Raw genomic sequence first — 19,240 nt, 5'->3', positions numbered from 1 at the left:
GTGAAGCCCTCCTTCCTCTCTGACTACAGGGGCGGCTGATTTACCCATTAGCACATAAGGTACTGCTGTAGCCATGGATACAGGATGCTGAACAGGCAGATGGAGATCCCATCGCTGAAACGCTGAGAGCAGGTGAGTGAAGTGGCGCCGCGCATCCAGGGAGGGGGAGATAGATTGTGAGGAGGGGGACATTTGGGGAGGGGAGCCGCCTCTTGCTGCCCTCTAAATGTTGCCACCCTGAAGCATGTGATTCACGTTGCTTCATGGAAGGACCGCCCCCGGTGAACTGTACACAGATTTTGAATGTCACCAGGTTACAGTGTGCAAAATAGTGTCCATCACAATGCAAAACAACACGTCAGTGTAAAAGTTCCCTAAGTAAATGTATGTACTGCCCTCCTTTATTACTTATGTATACGGGTTATGGTGCCCAAGGCCCATACATGGTACAATTTGTTCATTTTTTTTATTACAGAATTTTGTTCGATTATTACATTAGATCAAATAGAAAGATTTTTCCAACATGTCCGATCAGATTTTTATTGAGAAAACAGGATAATCAATATTTTTTCTTGATTGAAAAAAAGATTATTTTAAGCTTTCATTCAAATTGATTGTTTTGGTCCAATAAATGGGAAAATTAAACCGTTTTTTTGTACCGGGTATGGGCACCTTTATAAAGAGTCTAAAAAGTCCATACATGTAAGGGCATCCTTGAAATACATCTTCCTCAAAACCTGGCCAATCTAAACTGAGTATATGATCAGGGGCGTAGCAATAGGGGTTGCAGAGGTTGCAACCGCATCAGGGCCCTTGGGCAAGAGGGGCCCCGAAGGGCCCTCCCTCAAATATAGTATTAGCTCTCTATTGGTCCTGTGCTCATAATAACACTTCTAACAGATACTTTGAATAGTGGTAATCATTAATAAACTGTTCCCCACCCCCTTCTTGCACCTCTGACACTGTAGTTACCACTGGCAGGTTTTGGTGCACCGTATCAATTGTTATGTATAGAGTGACTGGGGGGCCCATTGTAAAACTTGCATCAGGGCCCACAGCTCCTTAGCTACACCACTGTATATGATTAAAATGACTATATTTCAGTTTAAATTGTATTTTTGTTTTTACTTGCTGTGTTTCTGTGACTTACAGTAGGTAAAATTGGACAGTCCTCACTGATCCTTTCACTGACAGTACATCAAGGTTTTCTTTATTTTCAGAAGCAAACCCTGATAGGCAGTGGCACAGTCCAACTTCTCAGAATAGTGATAGGCAGGTAGGGAGGTGAGGCGGCACTGCCAAGTAATGCTTTTGAAAAGAATAAAGGAAAGTTTCAAAATCCCCCATGGGAGACGGTGAGACGGACTTGTCCAAAACCTGTTTGGAAGAAGAGGCTCAGAGCCATGTGATTAAGGGCTTTTGAACAGCAAAATGGCACGTTCACCACACAACCGGGAGTGAGCATCCCTCTGGTTTCTCTATAATTCAGCCACATGGGAATGTTTGTAGCCACATTCATTTCAACTGTTGACACACATGTGGTGCGGTTACTGAATGTAATACAAAAATTGTATGTCACATCTAGAGGCAGAGGGTGTTCTTCCATGAAGCAACGCGAATCACATGCTTCAGGGTGACAACATTTAGAGGGCAGCAGCAAGAGGTGACTCCCCTCCCTAAATGTCCCCCTCCTCGCACTCCCTGTCTCCTCCTCCCTAGATGTGCGGCGCCGCTTCACTCACCTGCTCTCAGCGTTCAGAGATGGGAACTCCATCCACTCATCCATGCATCCATGGTTACAGCGGTGGATCATGTGACCTGTTACATGCTGCCGGGTCGCATGAGGCGCCGTTATAGTCAGAGAGGAAGCAAGACTTCATATGTGGCTGGTGATCCTATCGCTACTCTGTTGAGTGTGGGTGAGTGATGCTGCGTCAATGCAGCCCATGCCCCGCATCCTGGGGATAAGATGCTGTAGGCCAGCAGAGAGGAGATGCTGTCTTGGAGGAAGCAAAGGGAGGTAAGCATAGTGCCAGTGCCCACTGGCATAACAATAGGCCCTGCAGCCCTTGCCCCCGCGGGGGGGCCGGGCCCGCTCTGGGCTGTTTTGGGGGGCTGGAGGGGTCACAGCATGAGGGGAAAGCTATGCTGCAGTTCAGTGGGGAGGGGGGACGGTCCCCCCTCTGCCTCACCTCGGGCTCTCCCCTCTGTGCTCCCCTCCAGCTTCAATAAGTGTCCGTGAGCAGCAGCGAGCAGCAGCGGCAGATACATACCTTCCGTGCGCTCCAGCATGGACGCTCCTCTCTCTAGTCTCTGACGTGACTTCCTGTATAAACAGGAAGTCGCGTCAGAGACTAGAGGGAGAAACTTCCATGCTGGAGTGCACGGAAGGTATGTATCTGCCGCTGCTGCCCGTCGCTGCTCACGGACACTTATTGAAGCTGGAGGGGAGCCCGGTGGGATCTAGTTACGCCCCCTGCCAGTGCCTTCAGTGCACAGCCTGATATATCTCTCCAATCCAGCTTCGCCCACACACGTTGGGGAGGGGGGCTTCCTCACATTGTATTGCCTCAGGTGGCAAAAAGTCTAAAACCGGCCCTGTCTAGAGGGCAGCTGCCAACCACTCAGGTGTATATGACGACTGCCCTTGCTGGATGATTGCAGCCGTCTGCAAGCAATAAGTAGATAAAAGCGACTGAACTGTAATGCTGTCAGCCATCTGTGTGACAGAACCTTAACAATACTTGCTGTTAGCAACAGCTACATAGTAAATAAGATACTGTATTTCAGTGCATTGTACACTGGGAGAAGCATGCACCGTATATGTACGAATGTGTACACATGTATTTTATATTTTACAGTTGTTTACTGGTTAATGTTAATGTTAATTTAGGTTAGACTAGTTATGTCGTGTTGTTAATTTTAGGTACGACTTTGACGTCATATTGTGTCACTATGGGAACACCGTGGAACTTCCCTTTAAAAGACCTATGGAGTTGACATTTAACGCTATGAAGCCGGCATCCCAAGCCTGATGGGCCATGTAAATTGGGAAAATTGCTAGCTAACAACTCCCCAACCTAACTATAGGTCCTGATCTTTGTTCGACCATTTTTATCCAATACGGTGCTACCATGGTGATACTTGTTTACCTGCGTTGATATTGTCTATATTTTACAGATTGATATGTCAAATTTGATTTCTCTCTTTTTTTCACACACTGTAACATTTAATTTTCAGCTTCTTTTTATCAGATTGTATGCTGTGAAAATCAATAAAAATGTATTGTAAAAAAAAATAATTAAATGCTGTAAGTGCTGGTTGGGCACGCGGCCCATTTAATATAATGACTGCAGCATGGAACTGGGTTGGGTTGCTGATATTTATAGACAACATTGGACAATACCCCCTGGCCTCACTTTGTAGTGTAAGCTCTGAGCAGCCTCTGTCTCAGCTGCTGACAGGAAAAGTAATCTCAGAGGAACTAAAAGAATTAGGACATGGCGACAATACGTAGTGATATAACTTCTATGTGACCAATAAGTAATTCCACACAGCTGCGGGGCAGGTGACTTTCCATGCAGGTTCAAAATAAGCAGAGATCTAACTAACAAGATTATGGAAGTGGTAAGGCACAGCTGGGACGTATAATATCCATACCCATTACATAATCAACCAAAGCAAAAAGAGATGACGCAAAAGAAAAGAATATCGCTAAAGAAAAGAACGGGACTTTATAGGATAATAGACATCAACCTGTAATGGAATGCAGAGATTTATTTGGCTTTAAATAAAATAAACAAATTGGGCTTGATTCACAAAGGAGTGCTAACTGTTAGCACGGCCGTTTTCGTGTGAATTTTCCTAATTGCGCGCGATCGAGAATTTTCGCGTGAAACGATAACAGTTTTCGCGCGCAAACGCGAACTTTCGCGCGAAATCAATATCGTTTTCAGACAAAAATTTGCGTTTGCGTGCAAAACCGTTACCGTTTCGCGCAAAAATTTGCAATCGCACGCAATGCGAAAATTCACTTGAAAATGGCCGTCCTAACAGTTAGCACTCTTTTGTGAATCAAGCCAATTCACTCTGTACCTAAAAAAATATAATAATACTGTATAACACGTATAAGTTGTTATCAGTACAAAACAAGAAAAAGTGGCGGGAAGAAAAATGGAGCCAGCTGAACTAAAGACTTTGGTGGGTGTATGATGTGTGATCCTCCTGTTGCAAGTTCTGGTCTACTGGCAATTGCAGATATTAGTAATCATGTAATTACATACTTTGTATGTGACCTCTGGGTGCTGCACAGCAAGTTCTTGTGCACCACATCCATTACACTTCTCTGACTGATTGCCAGAAGACATCAAGGAGAAATGAGAAAGAGCAGCATCATCTTATCAGTGTGTGCAAAGTATCAGGAGCTTACCCCTTGTATCTCCTTCCCTAATGTCTCCAACCCACTACCCTCTTGAATGTGAGCTTCCAAGGGCAGGGAGCTCCTCCTAGTGTTTCTGATTGTGCTGTAATTTATCATATGAACATGTGGAAGTATTGGTGATGATGTCTCAAACCACACATTACCTACACTGCTGCCCATAATCATTTATACCCCTGGCAAATGTTGACTTAAAGTTACTTTTAGTCAACCAGCAAGTACTTTTTTGACGGGAAATCACATAGGTATCTCCCAAAAGATAAAAATACGATGTACAAGAGGCATTATTGTGGACAAAAAAAAAAATATTCCTCAGCTTTTATTAAAAATTTGAGCAAAATGTCTCCTGTCCAGAATGATTCATACCCTTCTCAATAATCAATAGAAAAGCCTTTATTGGCTAATGGCTATTACAGCAATCAAATGCTTCTTATAATTGCAGGCCAGCTTTTTGCATGTCTCCACAGGTATTTTTTGCCCAATAATTTGGATTCAAGTCAGGACTCTGTCTGGGCCACTCCAAAATGTTAATGTTATCTGCTAACCATTTCTTCACCACTTTTGCTGTGTGTTTTGGGTCATTGTCATTCTGAAATGTCCACTGGTGCTCAAGGCCAAGTTTCTCTGCAGACTGCCTGATTTTGGCGTTGAGATTGAGAATCCTCATGTATAGCTTTTTTTTATAGTGTTCTTTACTGTGATTTGGTTGCCTGGTCCATTGGCTGAAAAACACCCCAAAGCATTAGGTTTCCACCACCATGTTTAACAGTGGGGATGGTGTTCTTTGGGTTGAAGGCTTCTCCTTTTTTACACCAATTTTATTTACTTGCTTTGGAGAAACACTAGTGCTGGGTACACACGATGCGATTTCCTGTCAGAACGACAAGTAATCTGACTAGAAGTTGCATCGTGGATACATGTGCAAACTGCTTGCTCCCGATGAATAATGGGATTTTTTTCGATGCTACCTTCCCAAAATCAATACCCTCATTGCTCGGGAGCCAATTGGACATGCCATAAATAATCGGTGCGATCCAGTCAATCAGAGAGAAGTTGAATAGTGCAGGGGCATAACTAGAAATCACTGCCCCCCCCCCCCCCCCCCCCACCACCACCACCACCACCACCACCAGTGAAACTTCGGATGGGGCCGCTCCCCCATTCTCGCTTTCTGCACAGGAAAACTGAAAAACAATGTTTTTTAATTGGCTACTGCACACTTGAATGTGTCTTCCCCATGCAGATAAAAACTGACAGCAGTGAAGCACTGCAAGCATTTTCTCTATCAATTACATTAGCTTCTGTGATAAAATATGCATGTTTTCACACATACAGACACAGGGTGTGCAGAAACAGAAAACGCATTGTGAGAAAACGCAAAAAAGCCACCGCGTGTACTGACAGCAAGGCGGCTGATTCCGCGTCCAACGCGGCGGTCTGCACGCGGAAGCGTGCATCTAGTGACATGGCGGAACGCGGAAAAGCCGCCGCATGTACTGACAGCAAGGCGGCTGGTTCCGCGTCCAGTGCGGCGGTTTGCACGCAGCAGCGTGCAGCTGGTGTGGCTGAGCCTGTTAGTTCACACAAGTTAAGGGCTACGCACACGCGCGCCAGAAGTCAGGACTTTTATGCCAGCAGGAGATGTGTCAGCTGATCAGGATGATCAGCTGATTCCTGCTGGACTCCTGATTGGCTGAGTGGTTCGGGCGGGGCGTCAGAGTACTGCAACAATATATACAGCTTGCTTGTCAGTTGCTGGTTGTCTGCCGTTGCGAACACTACGTGGAAGCATTCAGACCATAGTCAGATCCAACTGTGTGTTTGAACCAGGTGGACCTGGGAATTCACACTGAGCCAGATTACTTATTCTGTTATTCTGTTTATGCTTAGGCTAGTTCCAGGGTGTAGAGACCACGGACCTCACACCCAGACTAGGGAACTGTATTATCATTTGTGTTATACTCCAGACTAGTTCCAGGGTGCTGAGACAACAGACCTCGCACCCAAGACTAGGGAACTTGTGTGATTATTTTGTTATACATCAGACTAGTTCCAGGGTGTAGAGACCACGGGCCTCGCACCCAAGACTAGGGAACTTGTGTGATTATTTTGTTATACATCAGACTAGTTCCAGGGTGTAGAGACCACGGACCTCACACCCAGACTAGGCATTGTTTGATATCTGTTATGACTTATTGCTTCCTGACTACTCCTCTGTCCTCTGATTCAGTACCTCGCATTTCTGATTCTCCGTTGCCAAACCCTGCTTGTCCTGGATACCGAATCAGTCTTCTGTCTTTGTACTTTATCTGTCCATGTGTTACCGACCAGGCGTGTCCGACCTCGAGAGCTATCTCTCCTCTTAAGAGATAGTCTCCAGATCAGATAGTGACATCCACCTTCAGGTGTCACTCACTCTCTGGTCCTTCCTATCTCCAGCCTGACTCCACCCCTTGGAAAGTCTCAGGCTGCCGGAAGGTTCCTGTGCTCTCAGAGCAGTATTCCTTTACTGCCTCTGATCATCTGCTCTGCAGGTGCATTACTCAAAGTACTACTGTTACACCAAACACTCACATACATATAGGTGTCCAGAGGTTAGCAATATATCTGTATTATCGGTGATTCTGCAGATCATCAATAATCAGGTATATATCTGCATTCTTGGTGATACTGCAGATCACCAATGATCAGATGCTCTCTGCGTGCTGACACCAATCGTTACACGCATACAGAAAACTGACAGATGAGTGTGCTCCCAGCCTCCGCTTATTACACCCATATTACATTACTCTGTCCATCTCTAATGCAGCAGAACTGGCTCTGCAAACTCCTCCTGAAGCATCAAAACAGGACACAACACTTGGGGAGGAGTAGAAAGGCTGGGGGTAGAACATCGCTGTACACAAGGCCCTGCTGAACACTGAATAGGGACTTTCTACAAATCTTTGTCTGCAAAATTTTGTATGGTTCCTTATCAGTGGCTGAGTAGATGTAGAACAATTGTGCAGAGATAAGAAAGTTTTTTTTCTCTTCTTGCCCTTAGTTGTCAGTCTCTCAGAACAGGGAAAATAAACTTTTCCGCCTCCACGGAGCCCCCTGTGGCTTCTGGCCCCCCCTTGTAGGGTCTTTTGTTACGCCCATGGTTTAGTGTGTACCCCGCATTAGGAGCCTGTTTAGCAAAAGTCTTTGAAGCAGGTATATTTTGCAGCTTTTAATGTATATTTTTCTGTTTTCTGTTTACTTGCCTCTCCAGTTTACTACTGGCCATTTCTAGCATTAGTTATTGCTTGCCCGTTTGCTGGCTGCCACACCATGCCATTCCACGACAGTTCAGGTTCTTTGTCCGGTCTTGTTGCACATTGACTTGGACAGATAATGTGTTGCAGAAGCTGCACATCAATACAGACGTGCACAGCGGTCAATAGGCTGACAGGATGCCGTTCCGTAATGAACTGCTTGCAATAACCTCGTTCCTTCTGGCAGGGTTTCTGCACCATCAATACATAAAGGTAACTGATAGCAAAATATAGAACAGGTGCAATAAAGAGGTATATGAATCAGTAATGATCTCTCAGGAATAGCCATGATGAATTCCTATTAACCTGTCCTACTGCAGCTTTCTGCATCTGAATGTTAGTCATTACAGCATTATTATTTACTCGCCTACGGCTAAATGTATTCTTACTTGTTAGTTATCTGTATTTGCATTGATTCAAGTCTAACTCCACTTTTTGTTTAAAGAAATGATTTAACATGTTGATACGCAAGACATACAATTAATCTTTTCGCCTGAGTTTTCTCCTAGGAAATAATTTTTGAACTTCTTTTTAAAATAACTTTTCAGGACTTTGCAATAGAAAACGTACCAAGAAGTGGCTGAAAAAGTAATATCACAATTATTTTGACTATTTTCTTGCTTGCTGGTGGTTTAAAAGGCAGTTTATTGACAAAGCATAAAAATATCACCAGCATATGGGCTCCTGGGCCATATGCAACTAACTTTTTCTCCTGACTTTTCTCCTAGGAGATAATTTTTTTACATAAAAAAAACAACAAAAAAACCCACCTTAAAGCACGTTGCAATTGAAAACGTATCAAAAAGTAGATAGCAAACAACTATCAAAATTAGTTTTGAGTATTTCTTCACTTGCTGGTGGTTTAAAAAAACATCTTATTTACACGGGGCCCATATGCAATTGAACGTGCCAGTAAAATGTCTTTTAATCACCAGCAAGCAAGAAAATGCTTAATATAGTTCTTTCACCCACATTTTTGTATTTTTTCAATTGCAAAGTGCTAAAAAATTAATCTAAACAGAAGATGAAAACTTATCTCCTAGGAGAAAACTTGAGAAAAACGTAATTGTATATGGGCCAAGGGCCCACATGCAATTCATTTTTTCTCCTGAGTTATCTACTAGGAGATCATTTTCTCTTTATATTAACTTTTATGGATTTTATAATTTTATAATTTGAATAAGTACCCAAAAATTGGTATCAAAATTATTTTTAATATTTTCTTGTTTGCTGGTGGTTTAAAAAGCTTTTTTTGGCAAGTTGTAAAAATATCACCTAGGAGAAAACTCAGGAGAAAAAGTGAATTGCATATGGACCAAGGTGCCATGAAAAAAGTCAATTACATTGATCCTTATTCAGTTCTCTTTTCCTCCTACTTTTTCTCCTAGGAAATGATTTTAAATCTTCTGCTTTGCACTTTGCAATTGAAAAATTACCAAAATGTAGGTGAAAAAGTGCCGTCAAAATTACTCTGTACTCTCGAGTATTTTGTTGCTTGGTGGTGGCTTCAAAGCAGAGCCGGCCTTTGGGGGTGGCAAGTGGGGCAATTGCCCCAGGCCCCACGCCTGAGGAGGCCCCGCACCCTCTGCAGTGCTGGGGAGCACGGGCATAGTTGTTAAAACTCACGTGTCTTCACTGATGCTCACAGCCACCATCTATTTCCTCTCCCAGCATCTGTGCATTGGTAACAGCGCCCCCTGGGCTGACGTGACCGCATGTCACCACAGGGGGGCACTGTTACCAATACACAGATGCTGGGAGAGGAACTAGATGGTACCGTCTTTCTCTCTAAAGTAAAACATCCTCTAATTATAAGACCTAGCTGAAATTGTATTCATTCATTTAATATAAGGCACCCTCCGAATGTAAGACCTACCCCAAACCCACATTACATCCCCAGCCGCATGTCTGTCCCACCTCGTAGCCTGTGTCTCCGCTCCCGTTTTAAGTGCCCCCCGTGTGGCCGCTCTGTCCCACCACCCCTGTCTGTGTCCCCGTGCATGTTACATGTAATGGCAGCCAGCGGGTCTTACTGTAGCCATGCTGCCTGGAGATCGCCGACGCCCTTGCTTCTCCACTCTGTTCCGCCCCCTGTCCAGCCCCCTGTCTGTGTCCCCCGTGCATGTTACATGTAATGGCAGCCAGCGTGTCTTACTGTGTCTATGCTGCCCGGAGATCGCCGATGTCCTTGCTTCTCCCTCTAGTAACCGGCGCTTGTATAGATGACGTCATCTATACAAGCGCCGGTTACTAGAGGGAGAAGCAAGGACATCGGCGATCTCCGGGCAGCATAGACACAGTAAGACACGCTGGCTGCCATTACATGTAACATGCACGGGGACACAGACAGGGGGGGCAACACAATGCAGGGGAGCAGAGAGGCAGGCTAGGAGGCTTGACAGTGTCCACCCAAGCGGCCAGTGTGGGGGACACATCATGCAGTGCCGATCAGGCACTTGTCATGTCATCCTTGCACACAGCAGGTTTATCAACTGTGTGCAGGGATGACATGACAGGTGCCTGATCGGCACTGTGACATTGAGCAGCAAGCAGAGGCGGCCAGCATGGGTCATATCATGCAGTGCCCATATAAGACATCCCCTGAAAATAAGCCCTAGCACACTTCTTGGAGCAAAAATTAATATAAGACAGTGTCTTATTTTCGGGGAAACACGGTAGCTGTGAGCATCGGTGAAGACACGTGAGTTTTAACAACTATGCCCGCTTTTCCCAGCACTGCAGCCACCTTATCTAACCTGTACTGCTGGGCACTTACCTATCTAATCTATACTGCAGGGCTTCTACCTATATAATCTATACTGCAGGGCACCTACCTATATAATCTATACCGCAGGCACCTATCTAATCTATACTGCAGGGTACCTACCTACCTATCTAATCTGTACTGCAGGGCACCTACCTGTCTAATCTATACTGCAGGCACCTATCTAATCTGTACTGCAGGGCACCACCCTATCTAATCTATACTGCAGGCACCTATCTAATCTATACTGCAGGGTACCTATCTACCTATCTAATCTTTACTGCAGGGCACCTACCTGTCTAATCTATACTGCAGGCACCTATCTAATCTATAATGCAGTGCACCTATAATCTATACTGCAGGCACCTATCTAATCTGTACTGCAGGGCACCACCCAGGGGCGTAGCAATAGGGGGTGCAGCGGTAGCGACCGCATCGGGGCCCTTGGGCCAGAGGGGCCCCGAAGGGCCCTCCCTCAACTACAGTATTAGTTCTCTATTGGTCCTGTGCTCATAATAATCACTTCTATATATACATTGAGTAGTGGTAAACATTACAAGCTCTTCCCCATCCCCTTCTTGCACCTCTGACACTGTAGTTGCCATTGGCAGGTTTTGGTGCGCCGTATCAATTTTTATGTATAGAGTGCTTGGGGGGCCCCATTGTAAAACTCGCATCGGGGCCCACAGCTCCTTAGCTACGCCACTGGCACCACCCTATCTAATCTATACTGCAGGCACCTATCTAATATATACTGCGGGGCACCTACCTGACTAATCTATACTGCAGGCACCTATCTAATCTATACTGCAGGGTACCTACCTACCTATCTAATCTGTACTGCAGGGCACCTACCTATCTAATCTATACTGCGGGGCACCTACCTATCTAACCTATACTGGAGGCACCTACCTATCTAACCTATACAGTGGGTGCTTCCACAACGTGTATCCATAGCATATGTCTCTAGGCCCCACATATGACACTCGCCCCAGGCCCCGCGTACTCTAAGGCCACCTCTGCTTCAAAGGAATTTATAATGGAAAAATATCACCTAGGAGAAAACTTAGGAAAAAAAGTGAATTGGATTGGGCACTTTGTCATTTAGGGTTGGAGTAATGAACCTTTGACCTCAGTTTGTATTTACTTTACATGGAGTTTATGTATGCATGTACATGAATGAATGGGAAACTGAATTTGTAATTGACTTGAAGACGAAGGTCCAAATACTGTACACTGGCAGTTGAAATCCCACTAACTAGAAGTTTACCGGAACTGGAACTCTTCAAACTGAACTCAGGGGTACTTTGACGCTAACTTTCGGACTTGTTTCCACTAGGAGTGATTCACAGTGTTCCTGGGCACTTGAATTCGGATGGAAAAATCGCTGCCTTTTGAAATCAATAGGCTGATTCCAAATATGGGTTTAAAGGGGCACTATTGCTAATTTTATCTTTTTCAGACCCTTTAACATACATATGTCTCTTTGTAGTAATGTTATGGCACAGTATATAGTCCAATATAAATGTAATTGTTCACTGCCACTAATGATTTATAGCCAGGCAGTCACGTCAGTAGCTTTCCTTTCCCGACACCAATGCAGGACTATACCATTGTATAGTAGGGAGGCATCTGTTATTGATGGTAAGAGCTGCCGTTATTTGAATCCCCTCTGGGCAGCTTATTTACCTTTCTCCGCCTTGTAACTGCACTAATGTGCAGTTACTCTGCTCACAGCAGCTGCCGTAAAGCGAAGGACGCAGCCTCCCCCGTACAGCGCTGGCTGTGTGCGCTGTGTGGTGATTCGCTGCCCGGCCACCAAGGACTACACAGTGCAGAAGCCGATCGGGTTACCATAGAAACGGACAACAATAGGTGTCCGTTTCATTGCCAGCTTAGTGAAAGGGGTCCTTGGCGGCTGGGCAGCAAATCACCACACAGCGCACACAGCCAGCGCTGTACGGAGGAGGCTGCGTCCTTCGCTTTACGGCAGCTGCTGTGAGCAGAGTAACTGCACATTAGTGCAGTTACAAGGCGAAGAAAGGTAAATAAGCTGCCCAGAGGGGATTCAAATAACGGCAGCTCCTACCATCAATAACAGATGCCTCCCTACTATACAATGGTATAGTCCTGCATTGGCGTCGGAAAGGGAAAGCTACTGACGTGACTGCCTGGCTATAAATCATTAGTGGCAGTGAACAATTACATTTATATTGGACTATATACTGTGCCATAACATTACCTCAAAGAGACATATGTATGTTAAAGGGTCTGAAAAAGATCAAATTAGCAATAGTGCCCCTTTAAGGAAAGAAAACATAGTAGCTGCAGCATTTTTTGTAACAACGCATTTTCCATAGCCGTGCATGACACAGCTACAGGAATTTGGATGCATTCTCGCATCAGCACAAGTGCCAGCATCCACTTTGGAGATGGATGCCGGCATAAGTGGAAACAGGCCCTTAGGGCCATTTTAACTGCTTCAATTGCAGTACTGTGCATGTCTCTTTTTCAGATGCCACACGTGTACATCTGTGGGATTGCATGCGTTCTTCATCGTCATGTCAAGGAACGGAATTGGTATTCACCTGCATAGTCTGAAAAAATGCTGCACAAGTCTGTTTTTTCCCCCATGCAAAAAACGAGTCAAACCAAACAACCCATTGTTTTTCAATTGGCTGTCAGTTCCACTATGTTGTTCGTGTGTAGAAAAATGTGTGGCACCTGACACATTGCAAACGGCCTGAGGCCTAAAACCCACTACAAATCGCAAATCACTATCGCAATCGCTAGCGTTTTGTAAGCAATTGCATGAGAGTTTGCTGGCGATTTTGGTAGTGATTTTAATAAGTGTAAGCTTTTTGCCAGCGATTGTGTAGAGATTTGCAATTTTAATTCTGATTGGTCATTTCAATTAATTTTCTTTTTTTTTTTTTACAGTGTGCAATGACTTAAAAACTCTAGCAAATTGCTCCGTTTAGGTTTTGACGAGCGATTACGCCAGCGTTTATATACTTTACATTGCAGAAACCCTAACGCTGATGCAAAACGCTAACGCTCGAAAATGCTGCATGTCCTGCATTTGCGATTTTGGTAATCGTCATAATCGCTCTGGTGAAATTTGGCCCATCCATTAACATTAGCTGAGAGTTTAGGGAAATTGCTAGCAGTTTGAAAACCTCCATAAAGGCTCAAAAAAATCACTCTAGTGGGTTCCAGCCCTGTTGTTAAAAATGCATTATTTGCAAAAATACAATTATTTGTCTGTGGTGCCTCCAGCTACAAGTGTCACTATAGGAGTCTGTCTGATTGGCCTATACCTAAAATGGCCCTGCATTCCAAACAAAACAGGAACCAACCCAGACTTAGGGTGCATACACACATCAGACCATAGTCTTTGGAAAATGAAAGATCACAGACCAATTTTACCCCCTTCCATGTAGTATGAGAGCCATACCTACACAGTCTATTCTATTGAGCTGAACTCCCCATCAGATAGAAATCTTTGCAAGATGCTGCACACAAAGATGCTGTACACATTCAAAAGATCAGTATCTGCAAAAGATCTGTTCCTGCAAAAGATCAGTTCCTGCAAAATACATTCATAGTCTATGACAGTTATCTGCAAACTTGGCTCTCCAGCTGTTAAGGAACTACAAGTCCCACAATGCATTGCAGGAGTCTGACAGCCACAGTCATGATTCATAAAGGCAAATGCATTGTGGGACTTGTAGTTCCTTAACAGCTGGAGAGCCCAGTTTACATATCACTGGTCTAGGATATCTGCAGAGCCTCATACACACCTTGTTTAACAGACATTCATCTGCAGATCAGATCCACCAGGATGGATCTTCAGATCTGCAGATGATTGTCTGATCTGCAGATGAATGTCCGTTAAACAAGGTGTGTATGAGATCTGCAGATCTCATAGACTATGAATGCATTTTTCAGGAACGGATCTTTTGCAGGAACAGATCTTTTGCAGATACTGATCTGTTGAATGTGTACAGCATCTTTGTGTGCAGCATCTTGCAAAGATTTCTATCTGATGGGGAGTTCAGCTCAATAGAATAGACTCTGTAGGTATGGCTCTCATTCTACATAGAATGCGGTAAAATTGGTCTGTGATCTTTCATTTTCCAAAGACTATGGTCTGATGTGTGTATGTGTAACTCAGTTCATTAAAATGATGTGGAAGCTCATTGTACATTTTTTCATTCATCCATTTCTCAGGACATGAGTACAGACTGTTTCAACTACAACCAAGCTATAATCTTCTAAACATGTCAAGTGATTAAAATGATATTTCCCTGTAAATTGATTATGTTTGGTGAACAGGAAAAACTAAATTGCCATTTCTTCTTTTATATTAGGTGTAAAGCAGAACATAAACATTTACCATCGCCAATGCTGCTGCAATAAAGTTAGATAAAATCCTCACATCATTCATTAAAATACAGGCCTGGACAAATTTGAGGATACCAAGTGTTTTATGCCTCCTAAAAAGTGAGTGCATGAAAAACAGTTTGTCCACTGAATACCAGCATGCAATTAATGTGCGTCACGTAAAGCAAAGCAAGTGTGTAAAGAGATAAAGTATTGTTTATTCTAAAAAGATGTTCTAAAATGGCCTGGACACATTTATTGTAAAGTGAATAAATAATTGGAGGTTTTTTTTTTTAACTACGGTAGCTTTTTCTAATTACTATCAAGTGTTTGCAATTGTGCAATCAATTATTCAGGCAATTTAAATGCAGAAAAGTCCGCATTATGCTGCTTGTTATTATCTTATATCCCACACAGAACAGGGACCAGAGAAAGAAAAGGAGAGAGCTGTCTGGGGAGACCAAAGAAAAAATTATACAACAGTATGTTAATGATTGGCTGTTAGGCCATCTTCAGGCAGCTTGGTGTTTCACAGTTCCATACATTAATAAGTTTAAAGGGGAACTTCAGCCTAAACAAACATACTGTCATTAAGTTACATTAGTTATGTTAATTAGAATAGATAGGTAATATCATTTTTTACCCACACTATTTTAGAACAGGCAAATGTTTGTGATTCATGGGGGCTGCCATCTTTGTCATGGGGGCAGCCATCTTTTTGGTTGAAAGGAGGTGACAGGGAGCATAAGACACAGTTCCAACTGTCCTTTGTCCTGATAACCCCTCCCAGCTGCATGCGCTAGGCTTCAAATGGCAAATTCAAAATTTAAAAAGAAAAATTGCACCAAAACAGCAGATTGAGAACAACAACATCAGAAATCCCATCATGCTTTGCACAGCATCAGGGGAAAAATGCCCAGGCAGTTTTCTTCTGTGCAGCTAAAAATGAGGCTTGTATAAGAGAAACAAAGTTCTGATGCTGTGAAACTGTTAAAGAAACACCAAGCCTTTTCAGTGCTGCTGAGTCGATTTTTAGTCTGGAGGTTCACTTTAAGCACTTCTAGATCTTTGCTAAGTATATCTATGCCCCTGTATACTTTGCTTGTGGATCAGGGGCATAGATATACGGTTCATTTACTTACCACCGCCGTTTGCTCCCACTTGCCTTCATCGCAATTTCGCCGTTCCGTGATCGGTGAATGAGAAACAGCTGTCCCCAAACCCGATCACAGTGCCTGATTTGAATAAAAGCCGGCATCGGTGAGACGTCGGCTTTTATTCACAAAGTGAAAGTAAACAGATAAACTCACTAGTTCTTACAGTACTCAGGAAAATGTAACGCCATCTTGTGGCCAAAAAGTAAAAATACACCCAAATACCCTATCTCGTTGTTGCCCACTAGTACACTGATCAGTGAATGGGAACACATGTTCCCATTCACCGATCAAAATGCCTGTAAACAATGATCACTGGCATCAGTGAGATATGCCGGTAGTCATTGACAAAGTGAAAGTAAAAACATGCACACAACACTTCCTGTGTACTGTGAACAGTGCACAGGAATAAAGCGAGGGGACATCTAGTAGCCAAAAAGAAAAAAGACACCTACATACATTATATTATAAAAAATAAATAAATCCCCCATTAATTAACCCCTTTCATACGCCCCCATATTTAAACAAAGTTCCCATTCATTGATCTAAGTCCCTGTATGAAAGACTGACACCGGCAAAGAAACGACTCCATCTTTCACAAATCCCCTTCTGTCCCATATTCGCATAACTTCTTCTTTGCATAGTAATACTATGCATGCAGAAGTGAGCTGCGAGGGCATCTTGTGGCCAAAGAGTAAAATTACATCTGGAAATGAACATTTCTAAATAATCACTTTTTTACTTTTAAAATGAGTCCCTTACCTCCCACAATACCCAATAGCTACACAACATTTTTTTTGTAAAAAAAAAATAAAAAATATATACAAGAAAAAAAAATACATAAATAGTTACGTTAGGGACTGAACTTTTTTTTTAATATGTATGTGGTTAGGTATATTACTGTTATTTTTTAAATTGTGGGCTTGTAATAAGTGATGGACGCAAAACTGAAAAAATGCACCGTTATTTCCAAATGAAATATTGGTGCCATATTGTGATAGGGACATAATTTAAATGGTGTAATAACCGGGACAAATGGGCAAATAAAATACATGGGTTTTAATTACGGTAGCATGTATTATTTTAAAACTATAATGGTCAAAAAGTGAGAAATAATGAAATTACAATTTTTTCTTAATCTTCCTGTTAAAATGTATTTGAAATAAAAGAAATCCTAGAAAAATGTACCACCCAAAGAAAAGCCTAATTGGTGGTGGAAAAAACAAGATATAGATCATTTCAGTGTTATAAGTAGTGATAAAGATATTGGCAAATGAATGGAAGGTGAAAGTTGCTCGGATGCATAAGGTGAAACAACACTGAAGGCTGAAGTGGTTAATATGTACCATATTTTTCGGACTATAAGACGCTCCTGACCATAAGACGCACCTCTAGGTTTAGAGGTAAAAAACCAGGGGAAAGAATATATACTAAACCTGGTGCATCCATGGTGAAGGGGCATCTTGTGGATTATGCCCCCTTTGTACCTCATGTCCCCTTGTACCTCTTGTGTCTCCCTTTGTCCTCCTCTGTCCCCCTTGAGTCCACCTCTGGCCTCCTTTATGCCCCTTTGTGTTCCCCTTGTGTCCTCCTTTATGCCCTTTTGTGTCCCTGTGCCCTATGTTTGTCCCCCTGTGTCCTCCTCTGCATGGGCACAGTACAAGGAGTCTCCGACATTGTGGGCACAGTACAGGGAGTCCCTGACATTGTAGCATGTTGGAGGTTCGTATTGGCAGGCATTCACAAGTCAGGAACTTCCTGCATTTGGACTATAGGATGCAGTAACTTTTTTCCCCCACTTTTGGGCGAGAAAAAGTGAGTCTTATAGTCCAAAAAGTTATGAGGTATATTGCTGTTATTTGTGCAAATAAAAGCTTGTAATTAGTGATATAGTGTAAACTGGCAACACAACTGAAAAAAAAACTTTATTTCCAAATAAAATATTGTCACCATACATTGTGCTGCCTAGGATTTAAAGATGCAAGGAGACAGCACCTTCCTAGTAAAAAATAGGATGTGCCAAGGCAGTCCGGTGAACACCCGGATGAATCTGGAACAGAAGATAAGGCCGGCACCATCCGTGAAGTATCATATGCTCTTTTATTTCAATTCCATAAGTACAGGCTGTTGCACACAGTGCGACGTTTCGGGGGGAAAACTCTTTCTCAAGCCAGTGACAGTCTGAAACAAACACACATCCACCATTATATGAACCAATCACAGGTCAGAACATTTTAGACCAATCACAGGACCTAGGCGAACTGGCAGACCTGATGGGGAACTCTATGGTTATAGTTGGAACCAGCGGTTCTGTGATTGGTCTAAAATGTTCTAACCTGTGATTGGTTCATACAATGATAGATGTGTATAAATGTTTTCAGCAATGTGTGTTTGTTTCAGACTGTCACTGGCTTGAGAAAGAGGTATGCCCGAAACGTCTCACTGTGTATGACAGCCTGTATTTATGGAATCTAAATAAAAGAGCATATGATACTTCACGGATGGTGCCGGCCTTATCTTCTGTTCCACATACATTGTGCTAGGGACATCATTTAAACTTAAATTTCACGATTCCCGAAGCTGCGGGCAGCTGAGGACAGCGGCGTGGGAACGATTCGAGCGGATGGGGCTGGAGGAAACCCCAGGTATGTATAAAACTTTTTATTTATTTTAGCTCCGAGTCACTTTAAGGAGAACACAACCTGTAGTGGTCAAGTGGTTCAGTACCCCATTATTTTTGGCCATGCTTTATTCATCTGCGTTATTGAAAACCTCAAATCAAAACTGTAATGCAAAGTCTGATTTTGTTACATATGGAATAAGCAACAATGGATGCCAAATTTATTTTTTGTCAGTATCAGTTTTTTTTTCACAGACAATTGTGGGTTCTTCTTTTCTCTTGGAAGGGTACCAAGTCACATTTGTCCAGTTCTGTATTTGTCTTGCAGAGATTTGTTGGTTTATCTCCATGAAAGTGATGCTGCAAATACTGGTAATCATAGTAATCCACAGTCGTCATCAACATTGGACAGGACCTTTTTTCAGCAATCCCTCCAGTGAGTGAGAACTGCAGCGACCAGCAACATTGTTGATAGATTTCTGTTTTTATTCCCTCTGGCTATTACTGGTTACTACTGGTAGAAAAGGCAATTAAAGTGGGATAAACCTCTGACATAACATTCAATAAAAAAGTGTTTTCCTA

General features: G+C 43.1%; 1 long non-coding RNA gene across 1 annotated transcript in view; it reads left to right on the top strand.

Moving 5' to 3' along the window:
• The window catches only part of LOC137535734 (uncharacterized), a 34,920-nt gene extending 15,680 nt beyond the window's left edge, over positions 1-19,240 (top strand). The window contains exons 3-4 of the long non-coding RNA XR_011024466.1: positions 14,872-15,004; positions 18,987-19,240. This is a non-coding gene — a long non-coding RNA (uncharacterized lncRNA). The remainder of the gene's footprint in view (positions 1-14,871; positions 15,005-18,986) is intronic.

The sequence above is a fragment of the Hyperolius riggenbachi genome, chromosome 10 (assembly GCF_040937935.1).
Source record: "Hyperolius riggenbachi isolate aHypRig1 chromosome 10, aHypRig1.pri, whole genome shotgun sequence".
Classification (NCBI taxonomy): Eukaryota; Metazoa; Chordata; class Amphibia; order Anura; family Hyperoliidae; genus Hyperolius; species Hyperolius riggenbachi.
Note: the sequence above shows the minus strand (reverse complement) of the source record. Positions and strands in the feature narration are given on the sequence as shown.